The sequence below is a fragment of the Talpa occidentalis genome, unplaced genomic scaffold (assembly GCF_014898055.3).
Source record: "Talpa occidentalis isolate TD23 unplaced genomic scaffold, MPIMG_talOcc4v2.1 talOcc4.9, whole genome shotgun sequence".
In the NCBI taxonomy this organism is placed as follows: Eukaryota; Metazoa; Chordata; class Mammalia; order Eulipotyphla; family Talpidae; genus Talpa; species Talpa occidentalis.
Window position 1 is genome coordinate 32207396 of NW_023605305.1, and position 13698 is coordinate 32221093.

Here is a 13698-nt window from a genome sequence, read left to right on the forward strand (position 1 = left end):
ATCACCCCACATAACAGTCTCGAGCACCAAGACGGAACGTTGCTACTAGGTACTGGAAGCCTTGCTCTTTTTCACAGTGGAAAAGACTCTTATGCAATAGAAATAAGTATAAAGGTGAACAGTGCCAAAATATGCCACCTTAAAGTGTGTCCCTTTGGCATAAAGATTATTTTAAGCTAAATCTGAAAACACAATAGGCACAAAAGGGACACTTTGATCACCCCCTTATCTTCCTGAATGGGAGATAAAGCTCCCACATGAAGCTGCCCTCCATGTACCAGAAGAAAAAATTCTTACCATCAAGGACAGGAAGTTGAAAGAGAGAATTCTGCAGTAACAGACCTTATTAAAATAATTCTTACCCTCTTTTAACTTCCTCATATTAAGTTACTTGTAGCACACATCCCCTTCTCTATCAGACAAATGTATGCATTTTTCAAGATTTAGCTTAAGTCTTTCTTGGTGAAATCGTCTATAAATGTACCAGCCAGAGTTTTGTTCATTCTTTCAACCAATATTTATTTATTGAGCACTTACTGTGTTCCAGACACATATTTGTAACCCTGTGATGTCATGTCCTAGCTGTGTTAAGGTCCAGCTCCCCAACTAGACTGGGATTAGCCCTTGGTGTACTCCTACAAAACTAAGAAGAAAGCAGTCGGTATTTAATCCTCACAGCCAAGTTTGCAGAAGAAGCTCCTGTTTTTCAATTAGCAATAATCGCGCCTCGGATAAACCTCATTGGCTACGATACTGCCACTGCGCAAAGCTAAGAAGAAGCTCCTGTTTTTAACCCATTTCACAAATGTGACAAATGAGGCACAGCAAAGTTAGATTACTTGCCCAAGGCAATACAGCTGGTAAGTGAATAGAGCCTGAAATCGACTTATAGTGGCCTTGAACAGCTGGCACCTACACTAGCTATATCACTACTTAATATGAAAAAACTGCCATACTTCATTCAATTGCTTATTTATATGTTTGATTTTTGAGAAATATTTTAAAAGAGGAAAATTATTTTGTGCTTATTTTTCCCTAAAAGGATATTTTTCCATATGGAACGGTGCCTGCTATTGGTATCTAATTGTAATGGATATTCATTCATTCATTCAGCAGCGGAGTACAATGGAAGGATAAGCTCTGGAAGCAGAAGGAACTTGAGTTCAGAGACTGATCCTGCCTCCTACCAGCAATTTGACTATGAGCAAGTGGCTTGCCTGGTTTAAGCAGTTTCTATATCTGCAAAATGAAGACATTCATGTATCGTCTACAATGAATGCTGTGAGGAATAAATGAGAACATTCCAGGAGCTCCTCAAATTTATAAGAAAGTGCTTTGTGAATGTACATGATAAGCAGGTGGTCCCCCAAAGATAAATAAACAACCAGCAAACAAGTAAGAATTATTTTAAATTAGGGCAAAAAACAGCAGAGGAAAAATAAAAGAACTTCCACAAAGTTTCTTTTTTTATGTTAAGAGGAAGTCTGATTTTGTTTTCAAGTGATTGGTGCATCTGCAAGAAGAAGTCAACAGCCACAAGTATCGTCACAACTAATCACTCAGTAAATACTAAGAAATACGGATATTCAAACAAAATAAAATCCCTGGGTATACCAAGGTAAACTGAAAATGAGGATCAAGTTTATACAGAAGCTTTTTTACTCCCAATCAATCTAATTACCACCATGATAATGACAGTAATAACACCTATTATTTGCTAGCTATATATCAGGTACATCACACATATTTAATCTCTTCATGAAATAGGAATGACCATTCCCTTTCCACTGTCAAGGAAAAAGAAGCCCCATGAGGTAATATGACTTTCCCAAGGTTGTTCAGAGCAAAAGAGAGTGGGATAGAAGTGAAAACACATTTATTAAGGGCCTCCCCGGTGGCACAGCGGTTGAGCGCTGGGTTGCGAAGCTGCCCGCAGCCTCTACAGCGCTGGTTCAATCCCCGGCTGCTCCCCGGCCACTGGAGGAGGGTCCCACATGGCGCGCAGACCTCTCCTGCCGGCAGCTGCTCCCCTCAGCAGTGTATTTCGGTCCTTCTGCCTGCTCTGCTCCCCGCTCTAGCTCTGGTGAATTCTCTCACCCTCCCGCGCTTCTGACTGTACCTAGTGCGTGTATAAATAAATCTTAAAAAAAAAACAAAACACATTTATTAAAAAACAGCAAGTAGGGCCTCCATGGTGGTGCAAGGGGTTAAGGTGCAACCTATGAAGCTATCAGTAGCCACTGCAGCGCAAGTTCAATGCCCGACAAGGGAGGTACCCACATGGTGCAGCAGACCTCTCCTGATTCACCCCGCTGCTCCCCTCAGCCGCTGCTCCCCTCAGCCGCTGCTCCCCTCAGCTGGGTATTTCAGTCAGTCTGTCTGTTCTGCTCCCCACTCTGTCTCTGGTGACTCCTCTCACCCCCTACACCTCTGGCCTGTACCCCAGTTCTTGAATGCATAAATAAATAAATGTTTAAAAAAAAACAGCAAGTAATTTTGGTCTCCAGATTTTGTCAACCTCTTGAACATTTCTCCTTCGAAGCAGCATCATTTGCTTCTGAGTGTTAGTTACAGTTACAGTTCATTCTTCTGATCAACCCTGACTTTTTCATTTTTACCCAAAAATGCTTTGTCAGCATTGTCTCTCTTCATCTGTCCATCACTTCCTTGTTCCTCAGCAGAATCTTCTTCCCCTCCCTCTTCTTTGGTTTCCCAGATATCATCTTCCCTTTGCTCCTCTTTTTCCCTTTTATTCTTGTCCTCTTCTTCCTGTTTCCCTTTTTCCATTTCTTCATATAATTCTCTCCATTGCTTCTCCACATCCTGTTTATAATGTGGAATTTCAAAATAATTTACAGATGGTATAAACAACGTTAACCCATTTTTGAAATGTCTGACATCATCCCACACTATTAAAGATTTTATTTACATACAAATTTTCAGTATGTGTGATGTGAGTATAATTTGTTCATAAATAAAATGGTTCAGATTCAACAAATATTTTCTAAATGCCTATGATAATGCTTAACATGGTGCTAGACAATCTACACACATTATTTCTATTTCTCACAGCGTTGCACAAGCTAGGTGTTACAAGCCTCGCATTCTAGATGAGAAATCTGACTGCAGCTCAGGCTGATTAAATTACTTGCCTAAGCTATATAGCTAGTGAGTGGTAGAACTAGAATTAGAAACAAAGTTTTTTGGCTGTCAGTCTGGCCCTTTTCTGCTGCATCACAGTAACACAATCTTTGTGAACTCTCTGAATTTGCTTTTGAGCTGTGACAGGTACAAACTCATATTAAGTCAGAAATGGGACTCCTTCTGTGTCCTTTAATGTGTTTATCTAGGTGCCAGAATGTGATTCCTAGAGTTATTTTCATAATTTTTTCTATGCAGAAGGAACTTAAAGAAAGGACACTTAGTCTAAACTCCACCAGCATTTTAATTCTCACCTACAGCATCTGGGCCAAGTGGTCTCTTACCTACTACAAAGCTACACTGAGAATCTGCTTTCTCAGTAAAATGAGTCCTTCTAGAATCCTGCAGGGAAACAATGCCTGAATTTTATTGTGCTCACCATAAGATTAGAGAGAAAAAACATCTATCAATCAGGCCATCATTTTCTTATGCATGAAAAGCACTAGCTATGATTTGCTTTTTCTCTTTGTCCACTCCCACCCCCAAATATGCTCTTCCCAATCTCAATAACTCCATTTTCTAATCACTTGGGTCAGATATCTTGGAGCCATCCTTATTTACACCCACTCATACTGCATGTCTCATCCATCATTCCTGTAATATCCTCAAATGGATCTGAGGCTTTCTTCTTTTTTTTTTAATATTTATTTATTTATACAAGCACTGGGTACAGTCAGAAGCACGGAAGGGTGAGAGAATTCACCAGGGCCAGAGCGGGGAACAGAACAGGCAGAATGACGAAATACACTGCTGAGGGGAGCAGCAGGCAGCAGGAGAGGTCTGCGCGCCATGTGGGACCCTCATCCGGCGGCAGGGGGATGATTGAACTGGCGCTGCAGATCGAACTGGCGCTTCACAACCCAACACTCAACCGCTGCGCCACCGGGGAGGCCCCTGAGTATTTCTTATCTCCACTACTACCACCTATTTCCACCTTTGTTCCACTATAGTCTTCTTTAATTGCTCTTTTTTTTTTTTTTAAATAACATAACTGCTAGAGTAATATTTTGAACTTTGGCCAGTTCATAGCATTCCTCTGCTAGAAACAACTCTAATACTTTCCCATTTTACACAGGCATATGATACTAACTACTCTGGCTCTCTCGCTCACCCAGCTCTAGTCACACTGGCCTCCTTATTCTTGAACAAACAAGGTATGCTTCTATCTCAGGTGTTGTGTCTACTGTTCTACCTAGAGGCTCTTATTCCTTAGATAGCTGCATAGCTTGCTCCTTAATTCTTCCATGTCTCTTAACTATTACTCAAAGAAACCTCCCTGGCCACTGCTACTTAAAACAGCAGCCCCCAACGCTCCCATGATCACAGCCCTCTCTATTGCTTATTGCTCTCCATAGTATATCTCACCAACTTACACATACATATATTTATCTCTTCATATGTTTCTTGTTTATCTCCCTTAACTGAATATAAGCACCTTGAGGACAGAAACTTCTCTGTTCTATTTCAGTGATGTATACCCAGCAACTAAAACTGTGGTCTGAGCTCAATAAATATTTGTCAGGTGAATGTGTGATTTAATCTAATAGGTACCCTGTATTGAGGACTTAATATAGTCTATTTAATTGTAAGAGAGGGGTTATCATCATTTCCAATATAAAACGAGAAAACTGAAGATCAGGGAGTTTAAGTGACTTGCCCAAGGTACTGAATTTATAAGTTATGGAGCCTAGATTTGTATTGAAGCAATTTAGCTCTAAAACTTGTGCTACATAACACTGCCTTACCAGAACATATTAAATGATAATCTCAAAGTAAAAACAAACCAAAAACAGACTAAAAAGTGTAAAGATATTTAGTAATTTTTCCCCATGATGACTACTTCAATGTTTTTTGGAAATAAGAAGTATCAAAGTTCCCTCAAAAATTTTTTCTTTGGAGATGTGGTACATATACACAATGGAAATATTACTCAGCAATCAAAAAAGATAAACTCACGCAGTTTGCAGCAACATGGATGGAGCTGGAAGGAATCATGCTCAGTGAAATAAGCCAGAAAGAAAAAGAAAAGTACCAGCTGGTCTCACTCATAGCGGGAATTTAGAAAACCTAAATAAGGGACCAGGGAAAAGACTAATTATAATAAAGTAAAAATCAAAATCAACAAACAACTATAAACCAGAGACACACTATGGTTCGTGGGAAAGGAGCAGGATTAAAACAAGCATGGTGGGAATTGTATGGGGACTATAACCAAGATGGAAATGCATACATTGTGCAAAAATGAAAAATGATGTAAAAAATATATAAAATAAAAAAAAATTAATTTTTTTTTGGTCCTATGCTTTGCAGGTGCTTAAACATGAGCTTAGTTTGCCTATTGAGCAATTCAGTACTGACCAAAAACCTGCTTGAAAGGATCTTGCAGAATCAGGAAGTCTCAATGTAGGGTGTCACCATCATGAAACCATTGTCCCAATGATCATTCCACCCATTAAATAGTTCTGAGAGAGCAGGGAACCTGGTTAACAGCATTAACAACATCCTTCTTTCTCCAAGCCTTCCTTCCGAAGTGGGTTCAGTGGCTCCTTTCTGTATCACCGCACTGTGAGTTCTGGGTTCAAATATAATTCAACAAGTTAAAAGGTTGTGTGTGTTCTTGGGCAGAATGAATATATATATCTTAAATCTCACTTCTTCCATCTAAAAATTGGGAACAATCATATCCATCTTGCTGCATTCTTTTTAAGCATTAATTGGGATAAGCTTCATAATGTGCTCATAAAGTCAAGTCATAAAGTCACAAAGTTGTAAATGTCCAATGAATGTGAGTTCTTTTCCCACACCTCTCAAGGCCCTGTGACCAAAAAATGAGGCAATGAGTATATGAGCTGATTTTTAAAATGCAAAGAACAAAGCACAACTCAGGAGTCAGATATCTAGATAGAGTAGGATATTAGGATGGGAGAATATCTTACTTTTCTTATTCCCCAGGTTTTATTTTCAACCTCTTCAGCAAACTCCTCATCATTTGTAAGAAAGAAATTGTTGAAGCTACTGCCTGATTTCACATGTTGAAATGAAAATAGGATGGTTAGAGTCAGGTCAAAGGATTTTTTAAAAATCACCTGGGTGGCGGGGGAGGGGGGGGCTCCTTGCTAAATACAGATTCTCAGCCCATGTGCCCAGATTTTAATAAAAATTAAGGTAGAGTGAGGGAATATAAAGGTGATTAGTAATATAGAGGTGCAGAATGCCGTACAGACCTATCTGATCCACTCTGGAAAGTAGTTAATTTACTATTTCCTGCGGTTCTGTGTTCTTCAAGTGTCTGATCACTATTTTAGGGGGGTGTAAAGACATTTTTGCCAATCTACTAGGCTCCAGATTGTTGCCCAGTGCCACGACAGCACCTTTCCCTGATGTCACTTACAATCCTTTTCTTATTTTTCTTCTAATTGCATAACATTAGCTTACAACATTTAAGTTTCAGGAAAACATCATTATAATTCAACTTCTATACATGCTACTAAGTGATGACCACCAAAAGTTTAGTTTTTATTCATTACCACACAATAGGCATCTTAACCCTTTCACTCTTCCCTCAATTCCCTTTCCCTGTGTGAACCATCAAACTCTTTTTGTTTTGCTTTGTTTGTTCATTTTGAAAATATTCTATATATGAGTGAAATCATATTTGTCTTTGTCTGACTTACTTCACATAGTAAAATATACTTAACATCCATATGTTTTGTCAAATGGCAAGATTTCATTTTTAAATGACTATTACTCCATTGTATACATAGTTATGAATTGTTTAATGATTTTTTTGTCAAAGACTAATTGCATATATGATGGTGGTCCCAACAGACTATATACTTTCTACATTGTTCGTTCCTGGCTCCTTTGTCATTAATTAGTTGTTCATATGTTGTGGGTTTATTTCTGAAATCTCAGAATTACTTTGATTTGTTAATGTTGTGAATTGTTTCACATGCATTGCATTAATTTTGATTCTCAAAAAATGACTTGGAAATTAAAATCCTTCTAATTTTCATTGTGAGGAAAAAGGGATTTTCTTTACTCACTTCTGTCTCCTTCTAGTCTCCGTCCTCAGGAAAGAATGCAATCACTCCTGGGGGTGGGGCTGGGAGAAGCAAGGGAGGTAGGGAGGGGGGATGGTGAGGAGGCAGAGGGATTCTATACGAAGGTGTCAGACAGAGAACAGGAGTCAGAAATCTAACTGGTGGGCAGGTGATGGAATCTCCGCCTATCTCCACACTGCCAGTCACTAGACTTTTCCAATATGGTACAGGACCCTGTGGTAAACTGGATGTGCCAGGATGATGGAGAGGGGAGGGTAGAATAGGGCCTGTGAGTGCCAGACCTAATTAGAAGGAAAGGATGCCTGCAAGGGTGTTGTCAGCATTGTGCAGAACTGTGTCACGAGAGAAAAAAAAGATAAAAGATAATGCTTAAGTTGTAGAAATATAGTCTCCCAGGCTTCCTCCCAGACCTGCTGGATCAGAATCTGGATTTCAATGATTCCCATGTGACTCATGTGCCCTTTAAAATATGAGGAACCAGCCCTCCCTGTTGGTGCAAGGGGTTAAGACACAACCTATGAAGCTATCTGTAGCCTCTGCATCACAAGTTGGATCCCTGGCCAGGGAGTGCCCATATGGTGCAGCAGACCTCTCCTGTCTTGCCTGCTGCTCCCCTCAGCAGTGTGTTTCAGTACGTCTGCCTGTTCTGCTCCCTACTCTGTCTCTCGTGGATCCTCTCACCCACCACATCTCTGGCCTGCACCCCAAGTCTTGTATGCATAAATAAATAAATCTTTAAAAATCAAATTTTGAGAAATGTAACTTTGGTGTGGTTTAAATTCCCAAATAGAAAGGTTTGCTTGCTTGGAAAGGTTGATAGAATTCAGAGCTATTGGAGCCAAATAATTTTTAGTTTTGCAGGTGATCAAAGACACAGTTTCAAATATATATCTTAATGTTTCCTTTCTTTTTTAAAAAAAGATTAATTTATTTATGCATAAAAGAACTGGGGTACAGGCCAGAAGTGCGGGGGGGGGGCAGGTGTGTTGAGAGGATTCACCGGAGACAGAGTGGGGAGCAAAACAGGCAGATTTACTGAAATACACTGTTGAGGGGAGCAGCAGGTGAGACAGGAGAGGTATGCTGCAGCATTTGGGTTAGCTCCCTGGTTGGGGATCGAATTTGCGCTGCAGTAGGTGCCAATAGCTTCATAGTGCTGAGAATTAACACCTTCAGCCACCAGGGAGGCCTTCTTAATGTTTTCAAAAGTGGAAAAAAAACCAACAAACTTTAAAAACCCAGCACATTTAAAGGAAACAATCAGATTAGGCTTATTAATAGGAGTACATTCTTTAACAAAATGTAGAGTTTCTGTTATGTTCTATATTTTTAAAAGACAACTTTAAAACAGAGATAACAATGGGAGTTTGTGCAAACTCTATCCACATTCTTCAGATAAGAAAGGAGACAAGAACATAATGTGTCTTGTGCCTCAGGCACTCACTTTTCTCCTGAGTTGGGAAATTGTCTTCCCAATTCCATAACAGGTTTCAGGGAGGACAGAGACTGAAAATGTCTCTCCTAAGGTCTGAGATTCTGAGCCCTCCTCTTTCCCTTCCAATTAGGGTCAGGAAATATTGTTATAGGACAGCCCCTATATTGAACAGGTTCCTGGCTGTGGGTCCTCACCCGTGCGCTTAAAAGGGACTTATGAATACTCCACTACAGGCAGACACAAAAGGTTAATAAAAGGTTTATTTACAAGGGAAAAGGAAATAAGGAAAATGTACGACTCAGGGAGAAAATAGGGAAATAAAGTCTTTAATGCGTTCTACCCGATCCGCCGACTTGGAAACCCAAAGCACTCTCAGAGCTGGCCGGACGCTGCTAGCTGGCGGAGAGCCAAAATGGGGGACCCCCCAAAGCCCACGTGTCTGTCTTTATATCAACCTGGCTGCTTAACCCCACCCTCAGGTCCCAGCCACCTTCCCTTTGGTGGTGATGGGATTTGGAGTTCCCAGTGTCTTTGGCTTTGGCCTGGGGTGGGGGTGGAGTCCACAAAGCCTGTATGGAATTAGCTTTAGGACATCCTTTTCCCCCTAACAGGATGACTGGCAGAAAGAGGGATGCTAGGTCAGGACTCGTCTTCCTGGCTAGGACAATCACCCACAACATTTGTTTAGGGATTATAATATTCCAAGGTTTTATCACATCTTATATTCCTTTTCATCCGCAGAATCAGCCTCTAAGAATCATGTAAGATCTGCAGAAACAGTCTAAAGTATTAAAACCCCTGAATCTGGCCTCAGAAAGACCAAAGCTAAAATTCCAGTTTTTCTGCTTGTCAGATATATGTCTTTAGGCAAATTATTTAACTTTTCTGAACCTCAGATTTCATATTTAGAAATATGATGTTTCCATATATCTGAGGCATACAGTAGGGGGAATGGGGGGGGGCCTGTCAAAACAGGAGCGAGATGAGCACAAGGGAACTATGATTATGGTTCACTGGTGCTGTGGTAGTAGGAGAATTATGAGGACTACACCTGAGAGGAAAAATCAAAAATTGCACATATGAAATAGGATGTAAGAAAATAAAAAATTTTAAAACTAGAAGTAGATTTCATAGTGAGAATTTATTGGCATATATAAAGTCTCTAATACAGAGCTTAGCACATGTAAGGGCATCAGTAAATTTTGGCTATTATAGTCATTAGGACAAATACAATTTAAAGATGAGCAGTTTGAGGCTTAGAACGTTTAAGACTCATTCAAGTCTTGTAATTTCCAACCTGGAACTCTTTCCACTTTGTGTAAACTTAAGAACTGTTGATCAAACTACTGAGCCCAGAGAGACTTTACCTGCCAAAGGTTCAGGCCAAGCAGTTGATGTTATAATAGTGACAAATGGTGCAGTCAGACTTATATTTAGGGTTGTCTATTTCTGGATGAATCTATTCCCCCCGGTAACTGGAATTGTCAGTGATCCGAGGTTTCCATTGTCTTTAAGCAAAGAACCAAAGAATGAACCTGGCATTAGTATGCTTCCATTCTTCTGATCTTATACAAGCTGGAAGAAAGGCAGTTGTGATTTAGGCATATTCAGAACAGGATTCCTGGAGCTTCCTTCCTTTTTTTTGAGTTAATACTCAAGACTTTAAAATTCCACTTTCAACCCAAAGGAAGTCAAACAAGATGAGAGAGGCCCATTTGGAACTTAGTCCTACCTCTCTGCATAAGTTTGTTCATGAAGTTAAGAAAATGTGGTTTCTTAGAGAACATCAACAAAGGACTCCAGCATGGGACCAATCTCTTCCTGGTGTACAGCACAGGAAACTGTGGCCAAATAAAATCTGCTTGCCTCAGTCAGTTTTATCTCTAGATCATTTGAGAGCAGTTTCCTTTAGTTCCCTCTTGCTTATGAAATGTGGTCAGGAGTTAGCCTTTAAAAAGAACCCTTCCCTCACCTCCCTCCTCCACACCCTTAACTCATTCATGTCCCAGCTTTCTCTTTCTGGACTACTTCTGAGACTTCTAGCTCCTAACCCAGACCATATTTTGTTTTGATATGTTCCTTTGGCTGCCTTCCACCACTCTGGACAAAACTCTTATCTGGACCAGAGTTAGTTGTTAGCAGCCCACCCTCTCCCAGTCAGGCATGTCCCTGATGGCAGGGATCAGATGAAGCTATAGACTTATGGCAGAGACAGGGGATGGGAGGAGGAGGACCACAGGATCTCAGATTTTATGTTTTATAAATTAAATTTTATGTGTCTTCCTGTCTTATTTCTCACAGCCACTGGAAAGAGAGTTCCCTCGCCTTATATTTCGGGTTGGTGTCAGGGACCTTTTCCACTTTCCATCTGCTGCCTCATTCCAGTCCTCTGGTTTCTCGGCCTCTGGGTCTGGAAGGCACTCAAAGTCCTCCCAGTGCTAAAATAAAATGTTCCTCTATGAGGACAGATGTGTGAGCTGGGATGAAACTGGGATCCAGGGTACAGTAGTGGGGGCCCTGTCTCCAACACCCCCTGGTCCTTGCCCGTGAATCCAGTTCAAGATGGCTAAGAAACCTAATAAGAGAAAGGAAAAGCCTTTAAAAGCAACCCCAGTCCTTCCTCAGGTTCACTATCACTTTAAGTTCAAATAAGATGCCTCTGATCCTATTCCATACCCTACTTTGTGTCTCTATTGTCATAACAGGTCTTCTAATCTAGGTCCCTCTTCTTGAAGGCCTACTTTGGTAACCTGCCTTAGAGCCAAAGATGTTTCCAGATCTACATCAGTACTTCCTTGTACCTCAGGCCTGTTCTATTTCCCAAGACAAAGCTCCAAGTCACAAACAGCCTATCCTAACTCATATTTCCAGCTATGGCACCTTCAAGGCTTTGCTTTATCTACCTGGCAGATCACCTTGGTACTGACCATTTGCCCAGACTGGGTTAAGTTTCTGTGCCAAGTCCACTAGGCTCATAGTCACTCAGCAGCATTGCAACTGGGACAAAGTTCCCTGAATCCTGGGCTGCCTCAACTGCTTTGTGAATTCTGAGACATAATAGTAAATGTCATATACTGGGGACTAGAGTCTTGATAGAGCCTCATCTATCTCATCAGTTTCTATTTTCCCCAAGTGTAATCAGGAGAAAACAACCTTTTTCCTTTCCCTCAGCTTTGAGCTAATCCTGACTCCATTAGGTGCTTGACCTCACCAAGAAGTCTATGAATATTCTTGCTGTCCTGAGTCTACCTGTTGGACCTGGAAGAAACCTAGTTCCTTATTTTCCCATCATGCTGAAAACCCAGATATTTCACCTGGTCATCTGAGACTTAATACCCTCATTAAACTTCCCTTTTCTGGGATTGGAGCCCTTTGCTGACCCTCTCCATAGGACTGGGCTACTGCTTGCTACTCTGCAGGTCCCTCCTCAGGAATTAGATTCCTGCTTAGGGACTAGATCCCATGCTGCTCCTTGCTTAACCCTGAGCATTTCCTCTGTATGAGACTGAATCTGCTCTGACCTGCAGAGTGGCAGCATAGTAGACGAGACCCTCCTTGACCTTACTCCCACAGAACTCTCCAATCTCATCTCCCACCACCCCCCATCTTGAACGTTATGCTCTCCAAATACTGAATTGCTGCTTTCAGTTCTTTATACAATCATGTTATTTTCCACCTAATAGTTATGCCTTTGCTCCTGGTGTTCTCTGGGTCTGAAGTGTCTTCCCTCCAAATCAATCCCACTTCCCTTGCTTTAACAAATTCTTGTTTGAAATCCAGCTACTTGTTTTTTTTAAGATTTATTTTTATTTATTTATACAAGCACTGGGTACAGTCAGAAGCGCGGGAGGGTGAGAGAATTCACCAGAGCCAGAACGGGGAGCAGAGCAGGCAGAAGGACCGAAGTACACTGCTGAGGGGAGCAGCGGGCGGCAGGAGAGGTCTGCGCACCATGTGGGACCCTCCTCTGGTGGCCGGGGAGCAGCCGGGGATCGAACCGGTGCTGCAGAGGCTGCGGGCAGCTTCGCAACCCAGCGTTCAACCGCTGTGCCACCGGGGAGGCCCAGCACATTATTTTTTTAAGATTTATTTATTTATGCATACAAAAGCTGGAGTACAGGCCAGAGATGTGGGGGGTGAGAGGATTCACCAGAGACAGAGTAGGGAACAGAACAGGTAGACTGACTGAAATATACTGCTGAGGGGAGCAGTGGGTGAGACAGGAGAAGTCTGCTTCGCTATGTGGGTTGCTCCCTGGTAGGCTGGGGATCGAACTTGTGCTGCAGAGGCTGTAGATTGCTTCATAGCGTTGTGCTTAACCCCTTGTGCCACCAGGGAGGCCCGAAATCCAGTACATTATTAACATTAAATGCCATGTAATAAGGATTAACTATGTACTGGGCAGTATGCTGGTTACAGAAGCTTATTTAAACTTCACAACAGCCTTTTCACATACGTATTAAAATTCCTATTTGTGAAATTGACTTACACAGAAATTAGATTCCTTGCTCAAGGCCTGTTAGTAGATTAGGGTCTTATAGTAAATGGTGGAGTTCACATTCAAACCCAAATGTGTCTGACCCTGCAACCTATTTTCAACACTTAGCTTAAAACCTCAGGTTTCTTATCTTCAGGATCCTCTATTTGCAGTTGTTCATCCCATTTCCTAGGCTTCCGGGCATAGGAGTTCTTTTCTTCCCGGGAGGCAAGAAGTCACAGTCATCTTCCAGATTCCCAGCTGCTACTTGTTGGTTGTCCATTTTGACCTCATAAGTAGCATTTGGATTAATAATCAGAGTGTAAAGGTGAGTATCTCTACGGATCTAAAAGGGGAATGGGAGAATATTTCAGTTCTATACTGGATATCTATAGGCCAAACATTAAATGCACCACCTAAAATAGACCCTCAATTCCTGAATGCTACTCCGCAAATACTCACAAACACACTTTACCACAACCCTTATTCATTTCTTGGTTAAACCTATAGAGACTCTGGGT

General features: G+C 41.3%; 2 pseudogenes; both read right to left on the reverse strand.

The window, feature by feature from the left end:
• Window positions 1-699: 699 nt before the first annotated feature.
• LOC119237391 (U4 spliceosomal RNA) lies at window positions 700-771 on the reverse strand (annotated as a pseudogene).
• A 1803-nt stretch (window positions 772-2574) lies between these two features.
• The window catches only part of LOC119236758 (calreticulin-like), a 38903-nt pseudogene continuing 27779 nt past the window's right edge, over window positions 2575-13698 (reverse strand).